The sequence below is a fragment of the Carassius carassius genome, chromosome 16, assembly GCF_963082965.1.
Source record: "Carassius carassius chromosome 16, fCarCar2.1, whole genome shotgun sequence".
In the NCBI taxonomy this organism is placed as follows: Eukaryota; Metazoa; Chordata; class Actinopteri; order Cypriniformes; family Cyprinidae; genus Carassius; species Carassius carassius.
In genome coordinates this window covers 32,467,957-32,486,466 of record NC_081770.1, presented here as the reverse complement: position 1 = coordinate 32,486,466, position 18,510 = coordinate 32,467,957, and the positions used below count along the sequence as shown (strand labels likewise).

The following is an 18,510-nucleotide window of genomic DNA, read 5'->3' as shown; positions in this document are numbered from 1 at the left end:
ACTGAGCACCTCCTTCAGGTCCAGGTACTCTGCGGGCACGTTTGATAATACCATGTTCTCCTTCTGAAAGACAGAAACAGGCACAACAGGACAAGCAGAAACCAGACAAGACTCATGACAACTTTCACTCCACAATGTGACAGTGTTGGAACCCCAATCCACTCGTGGATTATATTTGATTAACCAGGGGTGACCTAAAACAGTGGGAGCTATGGGGGAGTCCATGAGAAAAAAGGATATGGTTTCACAATGATTGCCTGATGTGAACAGAGTGATGGGTTCAGTATAGCGGGTGACGTGTGGCAGTTCCTGGCCGTTGAGTGCGGTGACATGGATGGGAAGAGACACAGGCAGGACAGGAATGTTCAGGTGACGTGCAAGGAGTGAGTCGATGAAATTACCTTCGGCTCCAGAGTCCAGAAGGGCGTGACAGTAATGAATGTGATTCTCCCACCGCAGTTTCACCGGAAGGAGAGTCGATTATGTAGTTGAGGACTTCCCAGCGGAGATCCCACCCGATAGTAGCCTCATTTTTACTACTGGGCTGGCTCTTTTACCGGGCAGGAATAGATGGGATGTCCTGAGCCTCCGCAGTATAAACACAATCCTTGGGACCTCCGCCGCTCTCTCTCCCTCCGGGACAAGCCGAGCTCTACCCACCTGCATGGGTTCGTGGTCGTCGACGGGACCGACCGTGTTCTCTCAACTCGAGCGGCCCCTTTCCGGAGAGATGGGATGGCGTGTAGGACTGGTCTGTCTACCCAGACGGTTAATCCGGGCATCAACTCGAAGAGCCAGGTCGATTAGTCCGTTGAGTGTAGGGGGCAGCTCGAAGAGATAGATCTCCTTCTGTACACGGTCGGCCAGCCCATGCAGGAATCGATCCCACTGTGCCACCTCGTTCCACTGGCACGCGGCCGCCAGGGTACGGAACTGGATGGAATAGTCCGTGACCGAAGATCTACCTTGTTGCAGTTCTGAGAGCTGGTGGGTGGCTTCCCTGCCGGCCGCGGATCTATCAAAGACCCGCTTCATCTCCTCCGAGAGGGTGTGGAACGAGGCGCAACACGGATGTTTGTTCTCCCACATCGCCGTCCCCCATAAGGCGGCTTTGCCAGATAGTAAAGTCAGGGTAAATGCAACCTTCGACTCCTCGGTCACGAAGGTGCGGGGCTGTAAAGCAAAGTGCATGGAACACTTATTAAGGAAAGTCTTGCAGAAATTTGGCTCACCGGAATAATTCTCTGGCGCCGGAAGAGCATCGCCGGTGTTTGCGATGCTCTCCTGCTGCTGATCCATTCGATTGATGCTGTGAAGGATGAAGTCAGACAAGGAAGTGGTGCTCGCTGCTTCCATGATGGTGAGAGCGTTCTGTGACGACCGGGTGAAGGAGAAGCTGGAAACAAGTGCGAGTATGAACAAAGTTTTAATGAGAGACAATAACCAAACAAACTGGAACAAAAACAACGCTGGGAAGAAGATACAGTCCGAGATGGAGGAAGGAGGTGATGAATCCAGATGGCGAGTTGGCAGCAGGAGAGGGTGGCACAGGAACTGCTGGGAATCGAGCCGAAGTTAAGTTGTGGTTGCGAAGAGTGGACGAGGTTCCGGGGGAAGACACGGACATCCAAACGCAGAACACAACAGAAAGCAAAGCACGGTTAACCAACATGAAACAACGCTCTCACAAATACAAGACGTGAGACAAGCCATTATATAGAGAGGGTAATGAGTGACAGCAGCTGCTGATGACAATTAATGGAGACGCCCACAAACTAATCAGTGCAGACGCATAACACACAGACTTCACCCACAAAGTGCAAAACCCAGAGATCACGGTTTACCAACCGTGACAATTGTGCGTTCAATTGCTTCTTGTGTTTTTTCACTGCAAATATGGATAAAGAGGACTTTTTCACCTCACATTCCAAAAAAGTCTCTGATCTTAGTTTGTATCATTATTAATGGAATGCATATGTAGGTCAAAATAAAATAAAATTTCTATGATATTTAATGCATTCCATGGGTAATTCTTTCATAAAATGTTCATCTAAAATATGTAATCAATTTTATATTAGTTAAGTATCATGATATCACATTTAAATTAAGAAAATGCTCACAAAAAATATTGTTTTACACATATAAGATCCATTATTTATTACAGAATAATACAGATTTATGAAGTAAAATGCACCAAATTGCTCATATTTGACCCACATATATACTCTGTGACACACTTTAATTGTATATTCATTCTAGAATTAATTAGATTAATTTGACACTCATGTAAATGTAAGCAATTATTTCTGCTCTAGAGAGCAGTCATTCCCACATATTATTTTCTACTTAACAGCTTATTACCTGTGAATGCTGGCCACTGGTTACAGGTCCACTCAGGTAATTATCTGAGAAAAAGACCCCAGTAATCTCACGTATTAATGCACCAAATTCAGAGATATGAGTATGAACTCAACATTTCTCATTGGATTCAGGAGTGAAATTGCTCTCTATTTGTACTGTATATATCAATTGCATCCTGAGAGAAGCAAAACTTTCCTCTGGGTTAGGTAAGTGTTCAGTTGAGTTCAACTGGTTGGGTAAAATGCCAACATTTTCTAAAAATTATTTTCTAAATTATTTTCTTATTAAAAATATTGTTTAAATATCACAACCAAAAGATGAAGAAGAAGAGGACAATAAAGACCTGAGTGGAAAAAAAGAGCAACAATTTATGGGATCTGAGAGACTGTAACTAGCCACACTGGTTTCCTTTTGTTAGCTGTCATCTTTCTTTTTGTACATTCATCTTTTTGTGTTTGATGCACTGTTTACTAAGGTATATTAAATGTTAACACAGGCAAAACGAATTCATCAGAAGCTCAAAGACAGTGAATAAACAGTAAATAGAGTGGAAATGACTGAAAGAGTGAAGAGAATGGGGAAAAAAATCTAATTTGTGTCTATCACTGTGCCTTTTAAATTGTTACACATATTGTACATAACCAAAGATACAGAATTTTACATTTCTTATTTGCTATTTTTTTATTAGCTTATGTTTTTTAAGATGAATACTCAGGGGAATGGCTTACCATTATGCTAGCTGATTAGCATGCTATCCTAAGGGTCTTTAAGGTACTTACAGAAGCATGATATTTACACCTCAGGTGTGCATTACATTTCAATAATTCTATAGACTGTCATAAATAGTTCCTCATGTCACCACTTGCGCTACAACTAGACAAACGTCTAACTCAAGCACATTTTGTGTGACCGGCCAATGAACTGTAAGAAGTGGTTAATTGTGCAATTACTCCCATAATTTTTCAAGAAAAGCTTACAAAGAAAAGTTCTTGAAAGCACATGAAAATTGGCTTTGCACTGTAAAATGAAAATTTTGTTACCATGTACAACAATCATTCGGTGCAATGACTCCTTTAAGACATTTTTTTAAGTAACAGATCTTTGCAAGCTGTAAAGCACAAAACCCCTCTAGCATAACAACCAGCTAGCAAAACATTCACTACTAGCATTAGAAAACACTTCAACTAACCTTTAGAAACATGTGTAATTGTTGCATTTAAGGGTTAAGTTAGGTCATCTGCTCACATGGAGTAAGTCATTGGTCTATGGGCAAAAAAATTCTCAATATTCAAGGATGTTTATGATGCTAATTTTGGCAAATATATATATATATATATATATATATATATATATATATATATATATATATATATAAAACTTGGACTCAATTCGCTAAATTTCTAAATATATAACAATAACAATAATAATACTTATATATATATATATTATTAATGAAATAACAGGCCACTTAAGTATACTTGAAGAGAGACATTTTCATGACTATGTTACTAATAACATTTAAAGAAAAATTTCTAATTAAATGTTTTACTTTAAAATACATTTTAAATAATTATGTTTTAATAATTTGTCATGTTTTTAAGTCCGCTTATTTTGATGTGTTTACGAACATACTAAAGCACATGTAAAGTACTTGATTATAATGTTACAATATTACATTTAGGGCCCTATCTTGCACCCAGCGCAATTGACTTTGTACACTGACGCAAGTATCATTCCTATTTTGCACCGGCGCAAAGCGGACTTTTCCCTCCACAGACGCACGTTGTCAAACTACAGATTGAACTCGCGCTCCCTGGGCGGGTCGGCGCAAAAAAGAAGGCGTGATCCGGCGCAAATAGTCCCTGATGCTATCTTGCAGTTCAATAAAACGTTTGCGCAACTAACCAAAAAAACCTGGTCTAAAGTCAATGGCGCAATGCGCATGTTATCAGATGCTATTTTAAGCGCGCAATGGCCATAGTGTAGCGTGTGTGCGTGCATTATGAATTATATTCCTATCTACTTCTTTCTTCTCTGGATGCTTTAAGATTTAAATCCGATTGTAAGCCTTTAACTCTTAATTATAAATTGTATAATAATTTATCCTGGTCATTTTTGTATTTTAGAAGGAAAATTTATTTTTTATCGAAATATTTATAAAAACTATTCTGGGATTGTTGCCTTTTTATTTAGGTTGTCTTAAAAATGGTTTTGTGAATATTCCCTCTGTTCTGATAATTGTTTTACTCTCGTTTCACTTGCAAGAACCGAATTGGGAAAAATGGCATTTATGTACGCAGTTCCATTTGAGTGGAATAACATATTGGCATTTTAAATATATTATTCTGTCACGCGAAGAAGAATCATTGATTTGCTGTTGTTTCAATCTGTAAATGCTGTCAATTCTCGGCCAGGACTCTTTGAAAAATAGGCATTTTAATCTAGATTACACATTTACAAAATTATTATATGCCTGTTAAACCAAAGCTTATTAGGTTGTGTTTCTCCTATCCCCATACAATGTCACCTGTGTTTTATGGCCAGACGAGAACATCTGTCTCCTCAGCTCTGCACCTGCACCTGGCGCGCGCCTTGGAAGATCCGCCGTTAAAATATCGATCCGCTATGAAATATGCGCGTCTCGTCTTAAAGGGAAGGATATATGAAGCTCTGATTGGTTTATTTCATGTTACGCCCAAACCACACCTCTGAATAATGAAGCTACTTCAGACATGCCTCTTTGAAACTTGCGTCGGGCGCAAGAGTCATTTATTCCGCCGGCATAATAGCAACAGCGCCAAAGACCCGCCCACAAAGTTACTTGCGCTTTGCGCTTGATACTTGCGTTTCAGATCATTAAAATAGGGCCCTTAAAGTTAATGTATTTTACATTTACTAAATAGCAACTTCATCATTAAAAATGTGTAATAACAAATATATTTAAATACACAAATTTCACAAGTTTCAATAGAATTTACATTAAAGTATATTTTCATTAAGATTAAATTCTTGAAAGAAAAGCTTTGAATGTCATATTAGATAATAAGATAAAAGCATGATATAATAGTGAAATTACTGTACATAAAAAAATCTACCTAAAGCCAATATAATTGGGTCAAAAAAGTACTTATTGCACATAATTTAAAACTACAATACATTTTCATTTGTTACATTCATTTCACACTTAGATATATTTTTAAGTATATTATTTACATAATAATCACTCGTTTAAATAATATGTTAAAGTAAAAATATTCACAAGTTGATTCCAACTGAGTTTGGTTAGTTTTGCAAGCTAACAATGGGATACACTAATGACATAAAATCATAAACATAGCACACAAAAATATAGCTAAAAATAGTCAACTACTTTTAATCAATACATAAATATACTGAAAGAGCTATAACTATATTTATAATGGAATTCCCGCATTATCATACGCTATCCTGTATTTTTGTTGGACTGAGCTTAATGCAATACATTTATGGGATTTTCTTACTTACAAAGAATGATGATATTTATGATTTTGTCCTAAATGAGATTTCTTAGAACAAATTCCTAAGATTTAGAACAGACTTCGTATTAGGAGTGAACTTATAGTCCATAAAATGCTATCTTTAAAGGCAGCTGTCTTGCTTTTGGAGTTAAGCTATTCACGCTACAGTATCCTGTCAAATAAAGTCAGTTTCTGAACGTTCCTGAAGAGAAAAGATAGGAATAGTGTGAATGCTGAAGAATAATTAGTCTTTTCTGTCATTGGTTCGTAACGTACACATTCTTAGCTAAGTTCTCACCCGGTTAGAGCAAGTGAAAAAATGTTCTACCCACAGTGACAGAGTTGAGGAAAAATCTACATACCAATCATAATTAGCAATCACCTCTCTTATTTTCTCTCTTAATTAAATGTGTTAATTAACTGTGCATGGAGAACGCCACCATGGTACCAATTAACAAAGCTAGCCTAATGAATTTTTGAGTATTAGGAGACTATTACTTTTAATGAACTAGATCTTGCTTTGTTCAATTGTTCGCCACAAAATTCAAACATAGAGCAAGAAAGGAACACACATTAACCACATGACCCTCATTATCATAAACCAATATTCCTGAGGTTACCAAAATGAGTGTCTCTAAAGGAAAAACCTTATGAATTTCATTTATAATAATCTTAATCTTTCCTTAAAGGCATGTGTGGGTGGTAGGGGGTGTTCGCAGGCAGATTGACTGAATGCATCACATCCATATGGCAACTTCTTAATGAGACAACATGTGAAATGGCATTAACAAACAACCAAATAACAAGCTGTCCTTAACTATATGTTTGCACCCATTGTGCCTCTTTCCATACTCCCACAAATTCCTACATAGTTTCCTTTTTGACCCACTGCCCCCAACAGTGCAGACTTCACTAACTGTATCTTTAATCAACGATAAAAACTCTTTGACTAACCACAGCTAACTAACCTAAGCTCTTACAAACACATGAATGTCCAGGAAGACACTACACAAGCACATAAAAGGTGTTTTGACGCAAATTCATTGGTAGAAGCTAGGCAAATTAGCCAGACGCTGTTGTATTTTTTTTTTTCATGTTTCCCAAAAAATGCCTATGAAGATGTATATAAACTGTAATTAGCATGCAATTAAGTGTCTAAAAACATAGTCAGTTTGCATGAAAGTAATGTTAATTGCATCATTTAAATTTTTTCATTTTTGAAGTATTCTACAGTGTTTTTCTTTTTCATAAAGGTTGATTCCAGTTGCATTTGTGAGCACGTTAGCAAAGCTAACAATGGGATACGTGCATAAGCATAGCATAATAAATGAAAACCACATAAATATACCCAATGATGTTTTTTTTTTCTTGATTGTCCCTGACAGGCCAGAGTTTACCAACAGTATATGTGACCCTGGAACATAAAAACAATTTTAAAGGGTTACTTCACCCAAAAAGAAAATTAGGCTGTGTTTTACTCACCCCCGAGGAATCCTAGGTGTATATGGCTTCTTTCAGATGAATCCAGTCAGAGTTATATTAAAAATTGTCTTTGATCTTTCAAGCTCTATCATTGCAGTCAGTGGGTGTTGCATTGCTTCGGTCCTAAAGACATGAAATAAAAAGCACCAATCCATAAAAAAAAGGCTCCGGGGGGTGAATAAAGGCCTCCTGTATTGAATTGATGCATATTTGTATGAATAATATCCATATTCAAAATGTAATAATCACTTTAATATAACTTGCGCCAACAGTTGTACACGGAAGCAGCTCCGGGCTGATGACGTATGGGGTCAGAGTTGCGCATGCACTGGTGAATCTTGTGAAAGACAACATTTGTTTATAGGAGCAAAGGAAGCAAATCTTCCTTACTTCAGCAAAGGAAAACCAATCTCCTCTTGGCTTATATCGAAATCCTCTGACAATCTTTTTTACAAATCCTCACTTTGAATTTCCAATAAGTGACCATTGTTTTGTTTTGATCTCTCCATTACGATTCCGCATGCAACACTTCTGAGCGGCACATGCACAAAGCCGTACTCATATGTCATCCGGCCGGAACTACTTTCGTTTACAACAGTGAGTGCAAGCTAGTTTTAAAGGTCCCATGACATGGATTATTTCCTTTTCTTTAAATGCTTTTTAATGTTTCCTTAGGTGTACTTATATTGTTAGTATGATTTTTACATTTAAAATTTAGAAATAAAAAGCATTTTTATATCCTGATATTTGCCCTCTGGCTTGAATGCTCTGTTTGAAGGGGCGTGTCTGCTGTGAGACTCCGAGGAAACGACAACTGTTGTGATTGGCTGACATCTTTACATTTGAAATGTGTATTACATGTGGAACCCCTCTCAAATATATATAATATATTTACTATTACAGCTGTCGAGATTAACGAATCATGGATTTGTTGATTATATAATTATTTTTTTGATCTTTTCCCATCACATGAAAGGCTGCAGTGATGAGTATTGAATAGACAGAGTCTGTTTATCGCGTGAATGCAGTGATCTCGTCATTATTGCAACACGTTTTCTCTCACAAAATGCTTTCACCACAACTAACAGCAAACACATGAATACAGTAAGAGCTCCGTTGTGCAGCATAACAGCGTCATTCATTGTAACGGCAGTTTGGGCAAGTGTGCAGATATACTCGCGATGTGTGACAGCTCCGAAAAAAGGGGAGCGTTCTTCGATCGCTCTCTGTAGTTAAATCACAATTTAAAAAACAGATTTGTTTCATGCTACTAAGAGAAACAACGTGAAGTTGATCGTATAGTCACTGGCTTGATTCACTGATGCATAAACAGTATTAAACGATTTAGAAAGAAAGTCTGTGTGAACTTGAATGATTAACTACACATCAGAAATCACAGATCAGGCATTAATGAACACTGTTACTCACTGTTTGTGCCGGTGCTGTCGAATCCATATCATAAAAGTCTGTTTGTAACGCCTGTCCTGACATTGCGACTGAATTATATGTAAATATTTGGGCGGGCAAAGCAGAGAAAGGGGAGGTAACATTTCTCCTTGCAACGTCACAAAGAGGATATTCAAGATCAGCCCGTTTGAGCTTCCATTTTCTCAACGGCAGAGAAAGATAGCAAAATCTCGATTTACACCGATTAAAATTTCTAGAAACTTGGGGACCATATACAGGCTAGGGGAAATTTAAGTGATTATTATGTTTTGAATATGGATATTTTTCTTACAAAAACGCATCAATTCGCTACAGGAGGCCTTTGTACACCCGCCGTAGCCGTGTGAGACAATTTTGTTTCTTTTTATGGATGGGCACTTTTTATTTAACTTCTTTTATACTGAAACACTGCACCACCCGCTGACTGCAACTCCAATGATAGAGCATAGATTAGCCAGGATAATTTTTAATATAACTCAGAATAGATTCTTCTGAAAGAAGAAAGTCATACACACCTAGCATGCCTCGGGGGTGAGTAAAACACAGCCTAATTTTCAATTTTGGGTGAACTAACCCTTTAAGTTGCGCAGGTTTATTTGTAGCAATAGTCAAAAATACATTGTATGGGTCAAAATTATCAATTTTCCTTTTATGACAAAAATCATTAGAATATTAAAGGGGTCATATGATGCGATTTCTGTAAAGTTGCAAAGAAAAAAGTCTCAAATCCAAAGAGATATTCATTATAAAATTTAAGAGTCAACCACGCCTACCTGAAACAGCTCATTCTAACAAGCCCCCACATGTCTGTGTCACAATGTGGAAAGATTTGTATAACGCCACCCAAATGTTCACGCAAAGGAAGAAGGCGTAACTTTTATTCTCGCTATTGTCGCCACCGCCATGTCGTGGAGATGCTGTTTGAACATGTAAAAAGACAGTATAAATAAATTCCAATCCTCGTGCCCCCTGTTCTGCACATTTTCTATGTTTCTCTTATCACTTCAGATGTTTGTTCTATTCGAATGTAAGTCCCCTGCGAAGTGGACATCACAGGATATTCCGCCATGATTCCAGTTTAAAGCGAACGTACACTCACCTAAAGGATTATTAGGAACACCTGTTAAATTTCTCAATGCAATTATCTAATCAACCAATCACATGGCAGTTGCTTGAATGCATTTAGTGGTGTGGTCCTGGTCAAGACAATCTCCTAAACTCCAAACTGAATGTCAGAATGGGAAAGAAAGGTGATTTAAGCAATTTTGAGCGTGGTATGGTTGTTGGTGCCAGACGGGCCAGTCTGAGTATTTCACAATCTGCTCTGTTACAGGGATTTTCATGCACAACCATTTCTAGGGTTTACAAAGAATGGTGTGAAAAGGGAAAAAACATCCAGTATGCGGCAGTCCTGTGGGCGAAAATGCCTTGTTGATGCTAGAGGTCAGAGGAGAATGGGCCGACTGATTCAAGCTGATAGAAGAGCAACTTTGACTGAAATAACCACTCGTTCCAACCAAGGTATGCAGCAAAGCATTTGTGAAGCCACAACACGCACAACCTTGAGGCGGATGGGCTACAACAGCAGAAGACCCCACCGGGTACCACTCATCTCCACTACAAATAGGAAAAAGAGGCTACAGTTTGCACGAGCTCACCAAAATTGGACAGTTGAAAACTGGAAAAATGTTGCCTGGTCTGATGAGTCTCGTTTTCTGTTGAGACGTTCAGATGGTAGAGTCAGAATTTGGAGTAAACATAATGAGAACATGGATCCATCATACCTTGTTACCACTGTGCAGGCTGGTGGTGGTGGTGTAATGGTGTGGGGGATGTTTTCTTGGCACACTTTAGGCCCCTTAGTGCCAATTGGGCATCGTTTAAATGCCACGGCCTTCCTGAGCATTGTTTCTGACCATGTCCATCCCTTTATGACCACCATGTACCATCCTCTGATGGCTACTTACAGCAGGATAATGCACCATGTCACAAAGCTCGAATCATTTCAAATTGGTTTCTTGAACATGACAATGAGTTCACTTAACTAAAATGGCCCCCACAGTCACCAGATCTCAACCCAATAGAGCATCTTTGGGATGTGGTGGAACGGGAGCTTCGTGCCCTGGATGTGCAACCCACAAATTTCCATCAACTGCAAGATGCTATCCCATCAATATGGGCCAACATTTATAAAGAATGCTTTCAGCACCTTGTTGAATCAATAACACGTAGAATTAAGGCAGTTCTGAAGGCGAAAGGGAGTCAAACACAGTATTAGTATGGTGTTCCTAATAATCCTTTAGGTGAGTGTATACTGTATGTTCCATTCCTGCATTGAGTGAATTTAAATTGTATTTGTTTACAGAGGTATATGATATCACACTTGTCTGTGTGTGAAGACGCTGTGCAATGCGTTCCGAAGTGAAGTAAACTTCAACAGATTTCCCCTGCTCAGGGAGTAGGGATCAATGAACACTATGTAGGGACCATGTCAATTGGAACACAGTTCATGCACGGAGCTCACTTCTAACGAGCTGATTATCTGAATAAGGTGTGTTAACAAAGAGAGACATGCAAAATATGCAGAGATTGGGTTTGTAAGGACTGGAATTGAAAACCGCTGCAATTGTCATTAAAATCCGTAATTATGTCCCCATTGGATGCAAGAAATGTCTCGTTTATAATGGGTTTTAATGTTTTTATCTCTGCGCTCCGGGACACATGGCATCACAGTATATCACAGTATAGAAAGGGGCGTAACTTTTCCGTCACACTCTTGAGGTATTCGGCCAATCACAATGCACTGAATAGCTGGCCAATCAGAGCACACCTTGCTTTTCGAAATGATGAGCTTTGTAAATATCAATGCATTTCAGAAACCTGTGGCATAGCAGAGAAACAATAATGTACAGTATGTGGAAAATAATGTTTTTTTTTTTTTTACTTACACCAAATACACAAAATAATTTTCTTTTTGGCAACATCATATGACCTCTTTAAGTAAATATCATGTTCCATGAAGATATTTTGTACATTTCCTACCATAAATAAATCAAAACTTGATTTTCTGATTAGTAATATGCATTACTAAGTACTTCATTTGGACAACCTTAAAGGTGATTTTCTCAATATTTAGATTTTTTGCACCCTCAGATTTCAGATTTTGAAATAGTTGTATCTCAGTCCTATCCTAACAAACCATACGTACATCAATGGAAAGCTTATTTATTCAGCTTTCAGATGATGTATAAATCTCAATTTAAAAAAATTACACTTAATACATACACAGTTAACTAACCTAGGCATTTATTAAAATGTGATTGTATAGAAAGTCGCTAAGCAAGGTTTTTTTAGCCCAAATTAATTGGTAGAAGCTGGATAAATTACCCAGAAGCTAATGTTATTGTCATGTTTTTGCCTGGTAATGAGTGGTTTCATCTCAACAAGCACCTCTGATGTTTATGATAAGTAAACAGTCACTCACAGTCTGGAGAGAGTGGGATTTTTCAGGAACAGGATCTCTGGGAGCTGCTGGAAACGGTTTCGGTTGAGACGCCTGAAAGAATCACAAAGACATATGGCTCACTATTAAACCCAGTTTGAAGATAACTTACTAATTGTCCCTACATGCTATAGCTTTTAAATACATTTTTATTTTTGTGCCAGTTTGTAGCTAATTACACAAATTGTAATTTTGCCTGTATTTGTCAACCCTGTTACTAAAATGATTGCTATTGTAAAGTCATTAAAATTCTAATATTTCCTTAATTTGTGGTAAAACACAAGCCAACAATTCAACTCAAACTAGCTTAATTTAGATATTTTCAACCCTGTTGCCCATTCAGATGAGATGCCCGAGGGGAGTACATAGACATAAGAAAATTATATAAAACATGCATAAATGCAATTAATTTGAAGTCAAACTGACCCCAAAGAAAAACTATGTCACTATATTGGATTCCAGGTACAGTGCTAAATCGTACATGATTCTTTTGTGAAATCTTTTGTGAAATTTTTTTTTTATCAGGTTATGGAACATATTAAAACATGCAAAAGGGCAAGTGAAGGTTAATTTCAAAATGACTATGATAAATTTTACACATCCAGCTTTGGGGACTCTGGGAACCCAGATATTAAAATGCAGTAAATTCAGACAGAATCTGAGGGTTAAATGCTTTAAATATTATATTAAACCTATAAATCTTACTGTATTATTTTTTATATGAAACTAAGTCACCTTAGACAGATATTTACATGCATTTTATGCATTTCTATAATGTTATGTCAAGACTTCGTTGAATTACATAACAAGCTATCAGAAATTCATCTTTCTTTTTGTCCATATAAATATCAGCATTTGCACCAAATTGCATATTTTGCTCAGTCAGAATGAAGTTTTTTTTCTCCTCAAGAATTAGCTCAATTCTCATATAATTCAATATGAGCCATGAGAGCCTGATCCGTCAAATATTATATACTTTCTAACAGTCCCAACATGCTGTAGCTTTCAAGGAAATAATTTTGTGCCAGTTTCTAATTAGTTACGTAATTTTTAGTCAACACTGTTACCATAGTAATTGTTATTGTAAAGTTATTTAAGAAAAGTACCTAACAAATATTTTCTTAATTTATGGTAAACTACAAGACAACATTTTGCCCAAACTAGCTTAATTAAGATATTTTCAACCCTGTCACCCATTGTTATATATACAGACAGAGATAGAGAGACTTGTGTTTTTAGATTTTGTCTAAATTTTGTACAAAAAAAACTTATTTTTTAGGTTTTATAGGATTAATGACTTCAAAACAGAATACTGTATAATATATAGAAAGAACTAATATCTATCTCTAAACTCACAGTCTGTCTAACTCCTTCAGATCATTGAAGGCTCCTCTGTCAATAGTGACGATCTGGTTATCCATGATCTGCCTGTATAGATTGATAGAGTAATGCACATTGAAAGTTAAAAATTAACCAGCATTCAACACAAAGTGGAGAATAGCGAGTGTGAAGAACGGCCACTCATTCCAACCTCTAATAGCATACACACTGTAATTAAAATACAATAAAACTGTTGGCTTGTTAATTGTTGTTCACATGCTAAAATGTGCTCTTGTCTGCTTCATTGCTGTTGTTGTGGCATATATAAATGTGTATTTAAATGTCAGAATCTTTCTAGATTACAAAGTCCAACAAACATACGATTGATGTGAAGAGATATATTAATAATGCTCACAAAATTCGGAGGTGCTTCAGGCCAGTGAAATCATCCTTGCCAATATGTGTGAGGTTAAGTATTATTATTATTAGTTATTATTATATATTTAGAAATTTTGCGAATTGAGTCCAAGTTTTATATATACATATATATTTGCCAAAATTAGCATCATAAACATCCTTGAATATTGAGAATTGCCCATAGACCAATGACTTACTCCATGTGAGCAGATGACCTAACTTAACCCTTAAATGCAACAATTACACATGTTTCTAAAGGTTAGTTGAAGTGTTTTCTAATGCTAGTAGTGAATGTTTTGCTAGCTGGTTGTTATGCTAGAGGTTTTCATTAGCGATATCAGTTATATCTCATGAATGGCCAGAATTAAATCTGTATGTCTGTACATAAATACATTTGTCTAAATAAATTAAAAACTTAAGTTTATATATATATATATAATTATATATGTTACATTTAAAAAATGTTTTAAATGAAATTATATTTTTATCACAAAATTATAAAGTACAGTATGAAAAATGGAAATTCGTGTTTAGATTTGTTAATGTCAAATTAAATATTACCAATATCAACTGACACCCAAACTATAAAAATCTCTAATATTTGCTGATAATCAATATGGGACTGATATATTGTCCCTTCTTAATTATTTGCCCCACATACTTCCATCATTAAATAAATAAATAAAAGTTGTTTGAAAAAAACTAAGCAGCAAGATGAAATAATTTTCTGTAGTTTTTCACTTTTTTTAACTCAAAACATTCCTGAAGTTGCCAAATACACCATTTGGAGCAAGGTAGATCAAAAATATAACTAGATTCAAGTTGTAAGTTTCAAGCTCATAAAATATATCATGTTACAGCCAAAAAAGGCATTAGGTGTCAACTAATGCCATTCACAGATGCACAATCATGCACATATTTTAAAGTGACAAGGTGACACATGTGCAATCAGCAGACGATACTCACAGTCGTTCTGTGTTCTTTGGCATATTTTGTGGCATGTTTTTGAAGGCGAGTCCATGGCAGTCCACAGTGGTGCCTGTGCAGGAGCAGTGAGGAGGACACGCTCCAGACTGACCTGCCAGGAGAAGGGCGCACAGCAAACCCCAGATCCTCAAACCACAGCTGGGAAGCATCAGCTCAGCGTTCAGACAGCCAGTCCTGACCAAAACCTCTACTGCAGCTGCAAACGCCCAAACATAAACTACAGGACAGTTATCGGTTCTTAAAACAACCAAAATGTGGAAAACACAGAGTAAAAGTAAAGCCTCAGGAATAACAGCACTTGTTATTTTCTCCTCTCCAGGCTGTTTTTTTGTCTGGTCTTTGTGCAGTGCTCGTCTTCTACAGTGGGTTCCTTTCTCTCACTCTCTCTTTCTTCTTCCTTTCCCTTAAGGGAGGGCTCTGAAAAAAAAAGAAGACAGACTCGTACAATCTCCCACATGCGTCCTCTCTCATTCACATATAGGAATCATACATCAAAGGATCTACAAATCACAGCTTCTGATCCCTCCCAGTCAATATTACACCCTCCGACGGTTTCTAACGGTCACACAAACACACACACACACACACAGAGAGTGACAGTAATGGGAGTCCTGCAGATGCCCACGGTCCTGCTCTGGGTAATAACACTCTCTGACTGGGGTCTGGAGGAGGACGAGGGAGGAAGAGGAGGATGTAAAAACACAATAACTGAGCATTTATGTGCATGCAAGTATGACTTTGCAGAAGTATATGTTTAGGGGAAAATTGTAGACTGTTTTATTTACAAAAAACATACTGTAGGCATTTTTTATAATCTTGAAATAATATTTATAAAATAATTTTGTAAACAGAAAGTCTGTACTAAGCACATACTGTAAACTCTTAGGAAATACGCCGGTTTAATCATTTATTTGGTGTAACATGGACATTTCTCAGTTCATGCCATAAAGGCAAATTACCCAATCAAACCATGGAACATGAAAATAAACTAGGCTGTGCAAAAAGACACAAATAAATAAATGCAAATTTAAGTGTATTAATTAGTGATTAAATATTGGCCAATTTTATGTTTTTAAATTAATAAAATAAATTAAGCTCTCCCGAGTGTTTGAATCAGCTTTGCTTGATACTATTTTCAAACTTGCGGTCATCCATTCATGTTGCTTGTGCACCTTTTTCTACCCAATTTCTATCTTCGTCAACTTTGCATTTAATATGCTTTGATACAGCACTCTGTAAACAGCCAGCCCTTTCAGTAATGAGCTTCTGTGACTTACCGTCTTTGTGGAGGGTGTTGATGATCGTCTTCTGGACTATTGCGAACTCACTATTGTGGTTTCAAAAGACACCTGGAATTTATACTGTAGGGACGGTCATTTAAAGGAGCATTGCGAAGGTTCTGAAATTTCTAACCGTTACTGACACCAGTGGCCGTTAGAGGAACTGCAGCCAGTCTCATGCTCTTTCTCAGTGCGCACGCTCTTTTTTTTTTTTTTTTTTTTTACTTACGAGGAGTGTCCATGGGTGTCTGATTTTGTGAATTTTCGCGCCAATTCGGGCCCAACTCCTCCACACACAATTGAGCCTACAGGCTGATAGAGGCAACCGTGGTGGACAGTCAAGGTGTCATTCTTCTTTTTACATCATGGTTGGCTCATACATTTAAGTAAAAACCTCCACATAGCTCCTTTAATGAAGCTCAAATGTAAATATTCTAATATTTTCGGAGACTGGATTTATGACCTTTTTTATGAGCTGTAAGCTCTAATTATCAAAAAAAAAAAAAAAAAAAACATTTGAAATGTTTTTCTTTTTCTTAAACTGCAATGAATCTAGAATATATGAAAGTTGTACTTTTTGAAATGAGTTACAGAAAACTTTTTCCTGATATCCTAGTTTTTTTTATATGCACTTGTATATATATATATATATATATATATATATATTTATATGTGTGTGTGTGTGTGTATAAAATATAATTTATATAATACTTATATTATATATTTAATTAAAACATATTTACCCTCTATGAATTATAAATTAACTATATTTACTATATAAATATCATTATAACACACACACACACACCTTATATATATATATATATATATATATATTTTTTTTTTTTTTTTTTTTGGGACATAAAATAATAATAAAAAAAAAATATATATATATATATATATATATAACACTCAATATATATATTATTATTTTATGTCCAAAACTGCAATTTTTTCACACACACACACAAAAAAGTTACATCTTGCAATATTTTACAAACACCAAGATGAAAAATGTCAAAATCCCATGTTATTAAAGACGCTATTTAAGACAATATAGGCTGATAAGGCGGCAATCCTGACCTAAAATGCGAAATGTTTTCTCTCTCACTCTTCCCACATCTTAATACAATTAACATTACCCTTTCTAAACCTAGTTTAGTAAAGAGTAAAATACTACACAAATACTATACAAAACTTACTAGCAGTTGCCAAGTGGTCATCAGTCTTACTTTTCCCATACATAAAAGACCAGTCTACATTTTCATAACGGAATATAAAAAGTCATGACCAGTCTACAACCAGAATGCCCTCTAGTGGTCATCCGCGCAAACTACTGACCGTCAACACAACCATCAGTCAGCACACACACACACACACACACACACACACACACACACACACACAGATCAACAAGAGACAAGCAGGTCAGCTGGGGAAGGTTTTAATACCAAAAAAATAAAAAAATTAAATACACAGAAGCGCTCGTTGTAGTACAGCAGATCAAGTACAAAAACAACTGTTTCACAGATCAAATACAAAAAGATGTTAAAAAAAAATCCAGTTCTAGGTACTGTAACATGAAAAAGGAAAATATAAAACTTTGGATTTAAAAACTAAACCAAGGATTTCCCCAATTTGAAAGAATCACATCTTTTAACAACATCCCAATCTCCATGCGTACCATCTGTACAAAAACATACAATTATATTAAACATCCCAATTAAAAACTGCCATAATGTTAATAGCACCCACATCTAAACGTGAAGAACTTCAGGAGTTTAGCTGCTCTTCTTAGCTTAAACACCTCAGCAATCGCTGATCATTGTGAAGATGTATCTGAATTTGTATAATGCAAGGTCCACCGATAACAAGCCATTTTACACTTGAAAGCTTGCATGCTTTTTTACTGATGTGAAAGACATTTTATTTAATATTTTCAGTTTTTAAACAAGTTAATCACCCACCCACCCCTTTTTCAACACTGCAGGCTTAAAATATAGATTTAGAAAGGCTACATTTGGCGTTAAAAAGAGAGAAAAAAGGAAAAATCAATGAATCAGTCGAGGGAATCAAACACATCTGAAAGAGCTATATATATATATATATATATATACACATATGAAGACAATGAAAGGAAGTGACATCATGCACTCTAATCCAAGCCTGCATTAACAGCGATTCCTTACACAACATCCTTTAACACCCAGTCGAACAC

The 18,510-nt window shown here is 36.5% G+C and overlaps 1 pseudogene; it reads right to left on the bottom strand.

Moving 5' to 3' along the window:
- The window catches only part of LOC132160244 (slit homolog 1 protein-like), a 42,781-nt pseudogene extending 27,255 nt beyond the window's left edge, over positions 1 to 15,526 (bottom strand).
- Positions 15,527 to 18,510: the final 2,984 nt, after the last annotated feature.